This window comes from Panthera onca, chromosome B2 (genome assembly GCF_046562875.1).
Source record: "Panthera onca isolate mPanOnc1 chromosome B2, mPanOnc1 haplotype 2, whole genome shotgun sequence".
In the NCBI taxonomy this organism is placed as follows: domain Eukaryota; kingdom Metazoa; phylum Chordata; class Mammalia; order Carnivora; family Felidae; genus Panthera; species Panthera onca.
The window spans coordinates 14240022-14256152 of NC_138343.1; positions in this window are offsets into that span (position 1 = coordinate 14240022).

Genomic DNA, 16131 nt, shown 5'->3' on the forward strand with positions numbered 1-16131 from the left:
AGAGATCATTTAGTTCAGGGCGCCTGGGTGCCTCAGTTGGTTAAGCATCTGACTTCTGCTCAGGTCATGATCTCACGATTCGTGAGCTTGAGCCCCGCATCCGGTGAACCCTGTTGTGGGTGAACCCTGCTTGTCTCTGTCTCCCTCTCCCCCCAGCCTCTCTCTTTCTGCCCCTCACTCACTTGCACCACCCCCCACCCCCATCACACACACACACACACACACACACACACACACAAGATAGATCATTTAGTTCCGAGCCCTCATGTTATCTGATGAGGTTCAGAGGGATTGAGAAATTTCCTAAGGTAATATGTTGCTGAGTGAGCAGGGCAGGGACTCGAACTCAGGTCTGCTGGCTCCCAGGTGGGGACCACTGCTCTGCAGGATGCTTGTTACCTCCCTGAGGACTCAGGGCTGTTCTGCACAAAACTGGGAGGAGAGTTGCTGTAGGAGAGACTGGTCAAGGCCCTCTGAGATTTCTGGCCAACGGGGTGTTGGGGTTGCTCCCAACGCCCTTGGTGTGTTTAGAGAAAAGGGGTCAGTGCAGAGGGGAGCTTGGCGTGGTCAAGGGTCACCTCAGATCGGTGCACGATAAACAGAGCACAGCGGAACGGGAGTCTCGGAACCGATGCCATTCCCGACTCTGAAATATCTTGCTGACTCAAGATCACTCACCCTCCCATCAACATTTCCCACCGTTGCCAAAGGAAATAGTGAAGGCTTCCACTGAAAAGCCACAGAGTAGGAATTGACCTAAAAGCTTGTTGTTACGGAGGAGAATGTGCCAGACCACAGGAACACAAGTAACCTACTGGCCATGCTGCCTGGGGCCCATGCCAGCGTTATCGTACCCATTGAGCAGATGGGGCGACTGAAATGGAGACGTGGACGCTCTCCAAAGATCCACCCAGAGGCAACAATAAAATCCATGGTTTAATGTTTGTGGCGCTCATTCCCAAATCTCCCTCCTGCTGCCGGCTTCCTGGGCCCACGGAGTATGCGGAAAGCATTGACGAGGACAGTGAAAGTAAACCACGGGCCCTTCCCCGTGAGGTCTGGCTGGGGTCTGCTGGGCCTCAACTCCAGTCACTTATATCATTGTTTTGAGGCAACCAGCAAAAAAAAAAAAAAGAAAAAAAAAAAAAAAAGAAGCTATAATAAAATGGTTGTAATATATTTTATATGTCTGAAATTAGCGGATGGCGAACGATGGTTTGCAGGCCAAATCTGGCCTGCGGCCTGTTTTTGAGCAGCCTGTGAGCTAAGAACGGTTTCTACATTTTAAAAGGGTCATAAAAAGCAACTCCCCCTCCAAAAGAAAAAAAAAAAAAAACCCAACAAAAAACAAAGAAGAATAGGCCACAGAGACTCTCTGTGCCCACAACGCCTCCCAGGTTTGCTAATTAGCCCTTACAGAAAAAATTTGCTGACCCTTGATAACAAACGAATTCTCTTATCACAAAAAGGCAACGATGCGGCGTTGAATCATAAACAAGCATAGGATGTATTAAAAATGCTCATTTATTGTAGACTAGGAGTAGGGTGGCCTTGTAATGAGATAGATTTCCACTCACGTCAGTTAATCTCATTGTATTCACTTGGGCCTGAGTCCCAAATGAATCACGGAGGCCTTTGGAAGCCTGAGGTCTGGCCACACGGCCCGCATGACCCCAGTCTGGCGTTACACGTTCTGGGTCTCCTTTGAGCTGGAGGCCAGAAGCAGTCACCCTGGGCGTCCTCTGCGTAAGCCTGTGGCACCTCGGTTTGCCTCACCCGCGTTACGAAACTCAGCCGTCTGGAGGGCAGGGTCCTTCCATAGTCCGAGGGCAGCTGAGCCAGGCTGGGTTTGCCAGGCTGGGTTTGACGGATGGACACGCGGATTCTCTGGCCAGCATGAGCATCCAAAGCCTTGCGGTGCCTGTTGTAAATGAGCTGGAGGGCCAGGTCACTGCCGTCAGGGAGACCTGTGTTTCGGAACTGCCCGGCCTGCTGGGCTCAGGCTGCCAGCATGTTCTGGAACCGCCCCACAGCGATGGCCAAACGGGGACCCCATGACACCCAGCGGCTGGCCGGGGGAGCCCAGGCACGAGGACAGTGCATCAGGGTCACGTGAAGCACACCTACCTCCCCTCTTCTGGGAGCCAGAAGGGCAGAACTGTGGAAATGAAGGAATATAGTGGTGAAGTCCCCCAGAATGGGATTCAAATCCTGTCTCTGCCGTTTAACTAGTCATGTCAACTTGGACCGACCACTTCATGACTTGGATCTTTAGCTTCCTCATCTGTAAAATGAGGTAATGAGAGTCTACTTTGAGGAGTTTTGGGGAGGCTGAAAAAAGATACTGGATGTAAACAAAACAAAAAAACAGACAAGAAGACAAAAAAGGCTTTTTTTGGGCTTTTTGGGGGCTTTTTTTTCTGCATAAATACTTTACTCAATGGCCTGAGAGTTGTTTCCAGGGAGGAGAGGAAGAGTGAGAGCATGAGATGTTGCAAGGGAGAGAGAAGGAGAGAGAGAGAAAGAGAGAGAGAAAGGAAGGAAGGAAGGAAGCAGGGAGGGAAGGAAGGGGAGAAGGAGAGAGAGAAGAAAGAAAGAAAGAAAGAAAGAAAGAAAGAAAGAAAGAAAAGAAACAGAGAAAGAGAGAGAAAAAAAGAAAGAAAAGAGAGAGAGAGAAAGTGTGAGAGAAAGAAAGAGAGAGAAAGAAAGAAAAGAAAGAAAGAAAGGAAGAGAGGAAGAAAGGAAGGAAGAAAAGAGAGACAGGCAGTTTGTGGTGCAGAAATGACAAATTCTGGAGAAAAGACAAATCCCGAAGTGAGCAGCTGAACAGCCAAAGTTCATCAGTTCTTCTTAAACAAAGACAAGAGTCAGAGGAACAGCTGCTGGCAGGTACCCAGCGATCACAGAGGCCAAACATCCTCAGACATTTGCGAGGGAACATTGCTTGGTTGTTGTCTCCTGAGGCAGACAGTCCTGGGCTCCGACCCCAGCTCTGCCACTTGCTGGGACTGGGCAAGTGACGGAAGCTCTCTGAGCGTCCACCTCCTTGTCTGTAAATAGGAAAATAACAATAATAGTAAATAGGCACAAGGTTACTGTGAACGTTAATTGTTGGCGTCAAGGTTGTGATAGGAGGGCAGGTGAGGGCCAGGTGCCTCCATATGCCGGGTCTGACGATAAATGGGGGACTAGAGCATGGGATCCAACTGGGGCCCCTCGTGACCCGGGTCTCTTCTTAAAGGTGCTATGTGGAGGCCTGGACAAGGTCTCTCTTTGTACAGGACCAGCAGATCTGTGCAGATCGAGTTCCATCAAATGACGACAGTCACAACTCAGAACCTTCCAGTCTACGTCACTGCAGCCAGATCTGTGCAGTTAATTTCCTGTTTCTTAATGGGTTGGTTACCTTCGCTTTTGGTGGAGGAGAAGTCAGTTTTGAAAACACCCCTTGTAATAGGTGTTTCGAAAACACCGTAGCATCGGTATGAGCCTATTAAATTCTAACAGCTCTGCTGGCCGGGCTTAAAAACATAACCGTACTGTCTGCCTTCTGGACTGCTGGACCATTCTGAAGGGACTTCGTGCTTAAGGTCAAGGAGTTTTGAAGGGTGAACTTCATTTCTCCAAATCGCTCTGCTCCCTATTGCCCTTCTCTGCAGTATAAATTCTAGGATTGTTTGTCTGCCTCTAGATGAACCCCGTCTTTCTGGAAACCCGTAGATCCTTCTCGACTAGATACATCTATTTTTGAGTTGTCGCCATCTCAAAGGGATTATGCCACCTCCGGGCTTTTCCTATTCTAACTTTGCCCAAAGATTTGCGTGTCCGGAAGCCGCAGATATGATGATTTCAACCCCGAGATTCCGCAGGGTGGGATTCCGACACATAGGCTGTTCGATTGTGCAAGTAAGTGTCCCAGGGCCAGAAGTTTTTGCAGAGGGAGAAGGATCTAGACTAGAAAATAGAGAGGTTAAAGCAAGGTTTAGCTTCCCGGGAGACAGAAGGAGGAGAGAATAAACGAGTACTTGCAGAGGAGGCTAGGTCAGACAGGGGAGGGAAGGAAAGGGTAACAATGGCTGCCAGGCTCAGAATGATCTACAGTCTTCTGGAGTCAGGTATTTGGAACCAATGCATTCCAGAGCCAGCAGACCTGGGGGGCAGTGACGTGTGCACTGGAACATGTCGGGACCTCGGACGTGCATCCTAGGAGACTGCAAACTGTTCCATCCCACATGTTGACCTGTGGTTTTGAGACAGCAAGACAGCAAGGGACGGACTGTCTGAACACCAGCTGAAGTTTTCAACATGGCGGAGAGTCATGAAATGATGTCAGAACTTCAGAAAATGTGTTCAGCCCAGCCTCTGTTTTGCTTTGTGGGAATTCAGTTCAAAGCATCCGTAATTTGTTCATACGGCTAATGTCATCGATTTACAAAGAATTCCTCTCCCAGGCAAACATAAAAAGGCATAAAGCCCCACAGTCAAATGCCGGCTCTGACCACAAAGTCAGACTGTCTCAAACCATCTCTTTCATGCACACAGAAGGACGCATCTCTCAGCAGCCACTGAAAACTTATGAAGTAGATGTTCTCCCTTTATTCTTCCTGGTACTACGGTCTTCTGAGATGGACCAGCACCGGGGGGGTGGGGCGGGGTATGGGGGGACGGTATTCTGAGTTAACGCTTTCCGCTTCTGGAGCGTCCTCTACTGATGTGTAGAGTGACGTGGACCCAGCCACGTCAGGTGGGTCCAGAGCAGACGACAAGGTGTCGTGAATAACGAGGTTGGAGATGGTGGATTCTTTCCCGACTCCGCGTCTTGGGGTCCCGCTGCAACCGTTGTCACCTTCGCATATGCGACTCTGGGGTTTTTAGAGGCTCCGGCTCTGCGAGATGAGATGGAACCAGTATAACGGCCTGAAGGGCTCTTCCAGGTGAGAGAGGGGCAAGCTCTTGGACTGCTGGCTGCTTCCGGGGAGCGCTATGCTTGGCCCGTCCCTTCCGCCGAAGTCACTTATCCCAGCCCTGGCTGTGGTCAGCTGAATGGTGGCCCCCAAACAGAGCCACATCCCAACCCCCAGACCTGTGAATGTTATCTAACCCGGAAAAATTATTAATATATGGTTACATGAAAGACCTTGAGATGGGGACGGGTGGGGGGGGGGGACTATCCTGGGTTGTCCAGGTGGGCCCTGAACATAACCACAAGCGTCCTTATAAGAGGGAGGCAGAGAGACCCTTGACTACAGAAGGGGAAGTCACCATGTTGACGGTAGAGGAGATTGGAGGGAGCAGCCACAAGCCAAGGTATGCTGACTACCCTCTGGAGGCTGGAGGAAGCAAGGAAAGACTCTCCCCTGGAGACTCCAGATGGATCGAGTCTTGACAATACCTTGATTTTAGCCCCAGAAGATTCCTTTCAGACTTTTGACCCCCAGAACAATAAAATAATAGTAATAAGTAAGAGAATAATAAGAATAGGGACAAGCAACCAGACAATAAATTCTTGTTGTCTACAAGTCACAAACTTGGGGTGATTTGCTACAGCAGAAATAGGATACTAGAACACTCTTCTCTCCGGACTTGCTGAGAGTGAGGGGACACCCCCCTCTGGTCCTCATCTGGCTGTTGCGGGCTCGCTAACAAGCCGCCTGGGGCCCCGTGGAACACCCCGGCACGTGTCCTGAGGGAGACAAAGGCACGTGTTCCCGATCTGCACACTTGGACCATTTCTCAGAGCAGAGCCCTGCCGAGAATAAAGCAGCACCAAGCAGATGACAGCTCTTTCAACAGAAAACGTCAGCATTCGGGCGCCGATCTATTTGCTCTGGTCCAGGTAGTAGACGAAGTTGTTCAAGCGTATCTTAGAAACGGGTCTAACCGTAAAACTAGCCATGGCGGGGAAGTGTCCCCAAATACAAAAACAGAGTGCCCCCAAAACATTTTGGACAGGCTGTCTGTAGGTTTTATAGCCAACTACACTTGCAGGTGCCTCATAAACCCAGCTCACTCTGCCCACATTGATAACTTGGATGTTTTATTCCCCCCCGGGAGTGTCCGTACTTTGGTGAGGTAAGGAGCCGACCACAGGAGCCGCCTCCCTTTCCTTTTTATAGTCATGTTTGCTTTTTCTTTTTTCTTTTCCAGGTCCACACCTACTCCTCAATGTCCCGTAAAGCCACCTGGCTCTGTGTCTCATTCACCGAGAGGCTGGCGCGATCAGCTCCCCGAATCACTAATCGGGGTAGCAGAGTCCAGACTGCTGTCCATTTCCGCATCGTGGCGAGCTCCTTCCTCATCATGTAAACCATGCCCTTTAACATCTGCCTCTCGGAGATGCCGTTATCCTTCTTGCTTGACAGAGTCATTGAATTGCAGAGTTAGGAGGGACCTTTATTAAACACATCTATTCCAAGTCCAGTGAAATAATGAACTTGGGGCTCAGACAGTCTGGAGGAGGGGTAATGGGGCCCAGGGACCCCCAGCTGAAATGCATACCCCGAGCAATTCTGAGACATGTGTGTTGAGACGCAACATTTGAGAAATGGTGGCCAGACTGGGAACTCAATGGAGTGGAAGCAAAGAGTTGCGACCTTCCTGTTTGGGAACAAATTCTCCCCGACAGCCACTCTCGGGCCCCCTTTTCTTTGTTCCTGCAGAATTAGCCAACAACCCCAGGACGCGTGACCTGATTCACCCCCTTTGGCGTGTGCTTGGTAGGTCCGTAGTTGGGTTTTGTTAACCCTGGGACCCACAGGAAAACCTGGGTGCCCACCGCACCTGGGCAAAGGCAGCAAAATTGCAAGGACCCTTCATTGACATGCGGGGCTACCTGGAAAAGGGACAAGCAGTCAGGCGAACCAGAAAGATCCATTTAACCAACTCCGAGGATGGGCATTTTTGATGAGAGCATTAACCTTCTCCGGGCTGGCTGTCATTTCCAGATGACAGCTGCGTGTATGGCATTTCCAAGAAGTCTTTTATCTCTAAGAAGAGAGGGGAAGCAAGGGTCATATCTAATATATTAAAAGCAGAAAGGAAACCTTTAAGCAATTTGGTACCCTTTGGCCTGTGGGTACTTCCCCTCTGCTGAGGTGGTACGTATTTTAAAATCCTAACCTAGGAGATGTTTTGAAAAAATAGATTCAAACAAAAAACAAAAAATAAAAACAAAACAACAACAACAACAAAACCTAGCTTAGACCTGCTTTTAGGATGTCAGCAACTGTCTGTTCTCGTGGTTAGGGGATACATTCTTTTGGGAGCAAGTTAGGTCCCGAATCAGTTAGGATTCTGTTGGTTGCAAGTGACAGAAAGTCAAGTTTGCGTTTTCTTCGTTAGAAAAAGAGAAGTATGTGTCTCAGGTATCTGAATAGTCTCATTACAGATGTGGCTTTAGGCACAGGTGAACCTAGAGGCTCAATGGTGTCATTGAGGGCCTCGATGGTCTGTCGCTTCCTCTGTGTAGACCTTGGGTTTCATGCAGCCTTTCCCTTTCTGTCCACAACAAGGAAGTACGACTTCTAGGTTCAAAATCAGTCACTGTGAGAAGCTACTTCCTCCCGTTCGCTAACATGAAAGTGTGGGCAATCGATCTCCTTGGTCCCAGGTGACCTATTTTGTCACCGCTGGGACAATTACCGTGAAGCGGGCTTTGATTCCCTGCCTGTCACACTTTCATGTGCATATGAATCCCCTGGGAATTTTGTTAAAAGACCCACGCTGACTCGGAAGGTCTCAGGGGGGACCTGAGATTCTGCATTTCTAATAACCTCCCAGGTGATGGTGATCCAAGAACCACACCGCGAGTAGCAAGGATATAGACGAGGCTTGCTGGCTTCACAGAGCCTGATGGGGGCCTCGAACTCACAGACCGCGCAATCATGACCTGAGGTGAAGTTGCCGCTTCACCGCCTGAACCACCCAGGCACCTCTGGGTGGGATTTTCTTTCTCTTTCTTTCTTTTTTAATGTTATTTACTTTTGAGACAGAGAGAGAGAGAGCAGAGGAGGGGCAGAGAGAGAGGGAGACACAGAATCCGAATCAGGCTCCAGGCTCTGAGCTGTCAGCACAGAGCCCGACGTGGGGCTCGAACTCACGAACTAGGAGAACATGATCTGAGCCGAAGTTGGATGCTCAACCGACTGAGTCACCCAGGGCTTCTGGGTGGTATTTTCTATATCTGTAGCCTGACCATAGACTCCGATTCAAATGAAGACAAAAGCAGAGTATTGGGGTAGGGCATGGGGGAGAACATTCCCTCAAATCAAAATGTAATAGTGTTGCCACGTGACGAGTTGGGTTCTGGTGGCAAAACAAACGAAAACAACCCCGCCCTCCACATTCCCACCATGGGCTCTCTGGGCTGTTTAGTTAACTGCAACGTTAAACTTAGCTAGTGATGGTCAGGGACGTATGAGTGTCTATGCCTCGGTGGGACCCCGCCCACCCCCCCAACCAAAGCAATGAAAGACACGACCCTTAGATAAATGACAAAAGATAAACTCTTTAAAAATTCGCTCACGATGATCATCATTACTATTAATTATTAATTGAGGAAGGACTAGCGTGCGCTTGATGTGGGCAGAGATTTTGTTTAAGTACCAGCCCAGAGAGACCTGGAAAGGAAACCAATGGAGAAGCATGAATTATAAATACGGATCCTGCCATAGGAAGTTGATGGAAGCATGAACGTCTCGGGGCTGCAGGCTCCGGAACTGTTATATGGAGTTAATGGGCAACCCAGGAACCTGAACGCAGCGGCGTGTTAATGCTTGTTAGGGGACCAGGGTTCATGCTGCTCGCGACGGAGAATCAATGCAGAGGCAGGAACCGCAACTTTGTGAATCTTGGGAGGCACTTACATTTCTTTGACTCCTATTATATAGGAATTAAAAAACGATGTCCAGAGTTTTGTTTGTTCCTTAATTGCTTTGAATATCATGGAAAAGAGGTAGGCGGACCTGAGCTACTATATAATTTGTTGATAAACTAGGAACACGAGACGCGCTGTTCTGGAGAGCGTTTATTTAGTATGTGGCATTTAAGGGGATTGGTTGCACAATGTAGACGTAGAATGTCAAAACATAATACATAATAATAATGGCCACCCCAATCCCAGCTTGATGGGGGCCCTGCTGGTTATAGAATGTTCTCGTGAGGTTACCAGATCGAGCGTTAGAATCAGGCTCATTCGCCGGTAGTTTGAGAAATGAAGGCAGCGTCGCTTTTGGCCTCTGACCGCTGCACCCATCCCTTTGTCTCTCAGCATCCTGTTGCCTTTGGGCTGTGGCAAGCAATCTCTCCCTCCTTCCCTCTCTCTCTCTCCTTCCTCCCACACCCCCATTTCTCTCTCTTCTGGAGCCTATGCTGTTAGTGTTTTGCTGCTGGGAATCCTGGCACCGTGCGAGTTCCTTACATGTATCTTATCAAGTAAGCCCTGCACCAGCTCTCAAATCCCTGCGGTAGGAGGATGTCAAGGTGTTAGCCACACAACAGATGAGCTGTCAAGGGCATTTCTCATGCGGTAGATCCACGTTTGGAGTGATCCTCGTCTCTCCTCAAACAGGTCCTTGTTTCCACAGCAGAAAAGTTAAATCAGAGTCATTTTTTTCTTGTTTTTGTTCAGCCAGGTAGGCAAGTTCTAGCAGCTTCCTTCTATAGATTCTGAGCGCCTAGACACCAGAGCTCTGGGAGACCACGACCTGTCACCGTCCTCAGGCTGCTGCCCTCTGACTTTCTTCAGCAGGACGTGTCTCCCACTTCCTCTGTATCTCAGCAGTGCCCTCCCACGCAGACTTTTCTGCTGAAAATTCTCTTTCTTCATAGACGCTCCTCCCCAATCCCCCCTTCCTCCTCTCATCGGCTGTTTTAGAGGGTCTAGTTCTGGCTCAGAATTAGGTCCAACAGGAGATGCTGAACCGGGCCAATTTCCTACGCTCAATTCGGGGTGACGGGTTAACAAGAGGAGACAACGAGAGGCAAAATTGTGAGTCGCCACGCTCTGTGGTCCTAACCGTAAGTGCCACCGACCTTCTGAAACAGGGAAGAAAAATGTGGTCCCCAAGACGCGGGAAGAGACATCTACCCTGCCGCGTGATCCCCGAGCATCCTGATGGCACTTCACACGCTCTCCAACTGCTTTAACTGTGAATTTCCCTTGTTAGACGGCGAACTCCCCCTGGCCAGAACTGTGTCTGCCCCTCTCACCTGCCCGTTTCCGGCACCCAAGCAGGTGCTCAGGACACATGTTTTGAATTCGTTTATTAATTCACCTCTCAGGGGAGGCGTACAAGGATGAGGAGAGCCAGCTCTTCTGCTTTTAGAGTGAAAGGAATCCATTAATTATAATGGTATTTTTTGAAAAATAGCCAGCAAAGTTGTGACCGGTTCAGAATCTGGAAAATGAAAGTGAAAGAAAGGCGGAGGGGATTAATAGGAATCACCGAGACACTAGGGGATTCTCCATGATTAAAAATTACATTCCACATGATTAAAAATTAAATTATATATTATTCTCCTCCTCAAGTAAATTTCCTATTGAAATACAACCATGTGCACAAATCACATGTATACCACTCGATTAATTTTCACAAAGGGAACTTGGGTGATGACCCTCAGATCATGAAACGGAACACTGGCAGTATACTAAAAGCCCCCCTCTGGGACCCCCTCCAGTCACTTCCCTTACACAGGTAATTCTTGTCTTGACCCCTGTCGCTATAGATTAGTTTTCCCCATTTGTGAACACTGTATAAATGAAATCACACAGGGGCGCCTGGGCGGCTCAGTCGGTTGAGCGTCCGACTTGGGCTCAGGTCACGATCTCACGATTCGTGAGTTCGAGCCCCGCGTCGGGCTCTGTGCTGACAGCTCAGAGCCCGGAGCCTGCTTCTGCTTCTGTGTCTCCCTCTCTCTCTGCCGCTAACCCACTTGCATTCTGTCTCTGTCTCTCTCAAAAATAAATAAACATTAAATGAAATCATACAGTATTCTCTCTTCTGAGCTTGACTTCTTTTCACCAGGTTATTAATCTAGAAGTAGTTCATTCCTTTTGTTTTCTGTATAGTTTTCCATTGTAGAAATACGCTGCTATTTAATTGTCTACCTTATTGTTGATGGCATTTGTTTCGTCTGTAGTTTTTGCCTATTAACAGCGGTGCTGCTATGAACATTCTTAAATGTCTTCTTTGATGCCTGTGCATCGGGTATATACCTGGGAGTTTGCATGATTGCAGAATATGTACATTTTCTGCCTTAGTAGATATTGCCGATTTTCGGATTGCTTGTACCAATTTGCACACCAGCCAGCGTTCGGTGAAAGTTTCAGTCCAACCCCCCCCCACCTTTAAGACATTTTTTGGCCAACACCCTCATATCATATCATATCATCATCTTGTAAATTTATCCCTCCTGGCGGGTACGCAATGTCACCTTTCGTTGCTTTGATTTGCATCTTCCTGACATCTAAAGGAGTCAAACACCTTTTTAGGTGCCTATTGACTATGCGGGTGTCTTTTATGATGTGCTTGTTCAGGTCTTTGTATGTTATTTTGCATATCACTCGGGCATTGTAACATTTAGTCATTTTACTGAAAGTTGGAAGGAGAATTCCTGTTGGGGGACTTTTAGACTATGAATTTGGTTGGCTTTCTTACTTTAAAAAAAAAAATTGTTTTTTTTCTTTTATAGCACCAGAGCACAATTTTCAGATAAAATCTTTGGGAGAAGACCAACATGCAAAGCAGAGAAGGTCTCACAGAAGGCAGGATAAAGGGCTCACATCCTTCCCCACCATTGACCCCTAATGTATTCCATTCAGCCTTAAATACTGCCTTATGGCAAAGATAGTTTTTAAGAACCAAGGTAACAAGTGAACCAGTAAAAGGCTTCACAAATACTTTATTAAATATTTGCTAACACAAAACGACAATCATAACAGGAGAAATAAGGATACGAAAGGCATTTTCGCAACTTCAGTGGGTTATGACGGACATTATACTCTTAATTTCCATTACATTCTCTTGCTTCATGAAGACGTTTCGTGATCTCTTCTCCTCACAGTCACAAGACGCTTTCAAGTTTCTTTCTCCTTTCTTTTTTTCTTTCTTTTTTTCTTTCTTTCTTTCTTTCTTTCTTTCTTTCTTTCTTTCTTTTTCTTTCTTTCTTTCTTTCTTTTTCTTTCTTTCTTTCTTTCTTTCTTTCTTTCTTTCTTTCTTCTTTCTTTCTTTCTTTTTTTCTTTCTCCTTCCTTCCTTCCTTCCTTCCTTCCTTCCTCTTTCTTTTTTTTCAAGTTCCATTTATTGAAATAATCTCTATCCCCACTGAGGGGCTCGAACTCACAACCCTGAGGTCAAGAGTCTCCTGCTCCTCTGACGGAGCCACCTGGGCGACCCGACACTTTTCTGATGGTATGACTGAGACTTGGAGATGCCTGTGTTCTGAATCTCGCCTCAGTCTCGCAGACGCAAAAGTACTTGGATATTTCAAGTGGAAAAACTTTGTGGTGAGCCTTACTTAACACAGCCGGGGAGGCATTTTTGCAGGCACTTATGTTTTCAATGCCGGAGCCCCACACTTGTCACACAGAAGACCATCTACTAGTTCCTTTCACATCATCTCATTTTGCTGCCTCCCAGGCCCTGGGGGGGGGGGGGCAATGCAGGGGCTCAGGCTTCTCTCTCTATTCCTCTCCTTTTATCTCTCCCAGACCTTCACGCCCAAATTTCTTTTTCTTTGCAGCCACCTGCTTTACTTCCCTTTAGTCTTTCCCAGTGCCCCAGTTTCCTCTTTTCTAATTATTCCCAACAGGAATGACTTGGAATCTGTAGATAGAAGAATCTAAAAGAAATATGGAAATAAATTTGCATACAAGGGAATCTGGCAAAGCAAGGGAGCTCAAAGCTAGGGGGAGGGCTTTCCAGAAGTGTCTGTGGTGGTTACTGGAATGATCTGAAGGAGTGCACTCGAGGAACAATTCTCTAAAAATTGGAGGAGTTATATATTTATTTTAAGGGTATTCATATATTTCTTCCATTTGTGGTATTCATCTTCAGCGTGATAAAAGGTCTTTTAAAATATTGAAGTATAAGAAATGGCTATATTTCTCTGGCAAAACTTGTGAATCAGTGACATTTGGGAAATATTGGACGGTTCATGCGCAATAAATCAACACTAATTTTATTAGAGGACTCTCTTCTCCCATCAGATCTAGATAAGCAGACGCGAGCACATAATATTTCAAATTCTGCTCCCCCAGTGTAATATGACGTATTAGAATTAAGACGGTCTATTATAGTGGTTTTCAAGGTATAGTCATAGAGCCCTGGGGGGTCCCCAAGACATGTTGAATACTTTCAAAATAGTACTATTTTCAACATGTTTTCAAAATAATACTAAGGTGTGATTTACTTTTTTCAACTGTTGACATGTCCACTGTTGATGCAAAAACTTCATCATGGTGGATGGAGTGCCCATGTCTTAAGATGGTTCCAGGCATTGGCACCAGATTGCGCCAGTGGGGACTGTGGTATTCTGACAGACAAACAGAAAAGCCAGGGTCACTCAAAGTGATCTTGGCAAAGCAGTAAACATGATTGATTTCATTAAATCTCAACACTTTACATCTTTTTACTGTGCTATGTGATGAGACGGGATGGACGAATCAAGCATCCTGCGTACCAAAGTTCATTGGATGTCTCGAAGAGAAGCACTCCTTCTGAGTTGAATTAGCTCCCTTTTTCCGTGGAACGCTATTTTTATTTGAACGAACAACTGACAGACATTGGTTCTGTAGACCGGGTATTTGGCAGATGTTTTCTCAGAAATGAATGAAGAGGGGCCTGTTACTTCCAGGAACAGAACTGGTAGGGTTTATAACCAATGACGAAATTTGAGCTTTCACTTGAAAGCTTTCTAACACCTGCTTTCTAACACCTCCAGGCTCATAATGAGATTGATTGCGATATTTATGAATGTGGGATTTTTTTTTTGATATTTCAGAACAAAATCTGTCACCGTGTGAAGATCTGTGTATCTCAGTGAATCGATATATATATATATATATTTTTTTTTTCAAATGGCCAATGCATGATGTTACAAATCACGCATTGGTAAAAGATCCACTTTACGAATGAGGTAGGCCAGTGGATTTTCGCGTAACAGAAGGTGAAAAGAAGTCATTATTATGGTTTCACATTGCCTTCCCCAGCATTTAAGAAACCACCATTGTCAAATTTGGGGGTATCAGAAAAATATCAAAAAAGAATATCTATAATTACATCAAGAGGCTATTAAAAGATTTCGCTTTTTCCGGGCACCGGGGTGGCTCCGTCGGTTGAGCGGCCGACTTCGGCTCAGGTCACGATCTCGCGGTCTGTGAGTTCGAGCCCCGCGTCGGGCTCTGGGCTGACAGCTCAGAGCCTAGAGGCTGTTTCAGATTCTGTGTCTCCCTCTCTCTGACCCTCCCCCGTTCATGCTCTGTCTCTCTGTCTCAAAAATCAATAAACGTTAAAAAAAAAAAAAAGATTTCGCTTTTTGTCAGTGACACACCTGCGTGACTGTATGGCAGATTTTTTTCACATACTTGCACCAAAACAAAATACTGGTGAAGCTGGAGTACAGAAGGAGATGAGACTCCACCTGTCTTCTCTGTAGCCAGACCCGAAAGAGAGTTCTAACAATGTAAGGTATTGGGGCAGCTGGGCGGCTCGGTCGGTTGAGCGTCCGACGTCAGCTCAGGTCACAATCTCACAGTTTGTGAGTTCGAGCCCCACATTGGGCTTGCTGTTGTCAGCCCAGAGCCCACTTCAGATCTTCGGTTCCCCCCTCTCTCTGTCCCTCCCCCACTTGCGTGCTGTCTCTCAAAAGTAAATAAAACATCAGAAAAAATTTAGAAAGGTAACACATTGTCAGTTTTCTTAATATTTTTTTTTGGTTACAGAAAAAGCTAAATATTTTTACCTTTCATAAAAATATTTGCTCGCGTAGAGCAGGTCTATTATTTTTAAAAGAATAAATATTTTTAAATGTCTCAGTTTTCATGTCTAACACAGCATATATCCGTGGATATAATTTACACAAAGAGAAGCTCTTCAGAGTCGTCAATGATTTTTAGGAGTGTAAAGGGGTCAGAGACTAAGAAGTGTGAGAACCAGTGTTCTACAAGACAAGAGTCTTATCCTGTCTAATCAAAACACTCCATCTCTCACAACTGACAATGGACTAAAATGTGGGGTGTGTGTGTGTGTGTGTGTGTGTCTGGGTACGAGTGACAACATAGAATCTTACATCATAAAAATGGTAAGGGAAGGAGGGGCACCTGGGCGGCTCAGTCAGGTAAGCGTCCGGCTCTTGACTTCAGCTCAGGTCATGATCTCATGGTTTGCGGTTTTGAGCCCCACATTGGGCTCTGTGCTGACAGTGTGGAGCCTGCTTGAGATTCTCTCTCTCCAACTCTGTCGCTGCCCTTCCCCTACTCATGTGCTCTCTCTCTCTCTTTCTCAAAATAAATGAACTTAAAAAAATGATAAGGGGAGGGTATACAAAGACTATTGTAGAGAGACTGTTGTAAGAGGGGAATAAATACGGAGAACCTGGCGCAGACAGACAATTTCCGGCAACTTGTGAAAATGTAGAAGACTTTGGGCAAAACCAATCCTTGGGACAGAAACAAAGAGAAAATGCAAACGTTGATTCAGAAATAAAAGATATGATGAAAAGTACGGATCATTTTCCTCCTCACTGTGTTGTAGCAGTCACCCCGTAAGATGACCGACCACCCCCCAATGATCCCCACTTCCTGACATTCACATTGTGTGTAACCTCCTCCTCTTGACTGTGGCCCAAACCCAGTGACTGGCCTCTGACCAACAGAATACAGCAGAAGGGACGGGATGTCACTACTGAGATCAGATCGCAAAGAGACTGTGACCTCTGTCTTGCTCACCCTCTCTTACTGTCCCTGGCTTGTTCTGCCATGTCGCGAGCTGCCCTTTGAAAGACTCAAGTGGCAAGGAACTGGTAGGTCCCCAGGCAACAACCCATGGGAAACTGAGTCCTGTCAACTACCTTGTGAGTAACCTTAAAAGTGTATTTTCCTTTACTGTGGTCTTTGAGTGCAACACAGATCCCT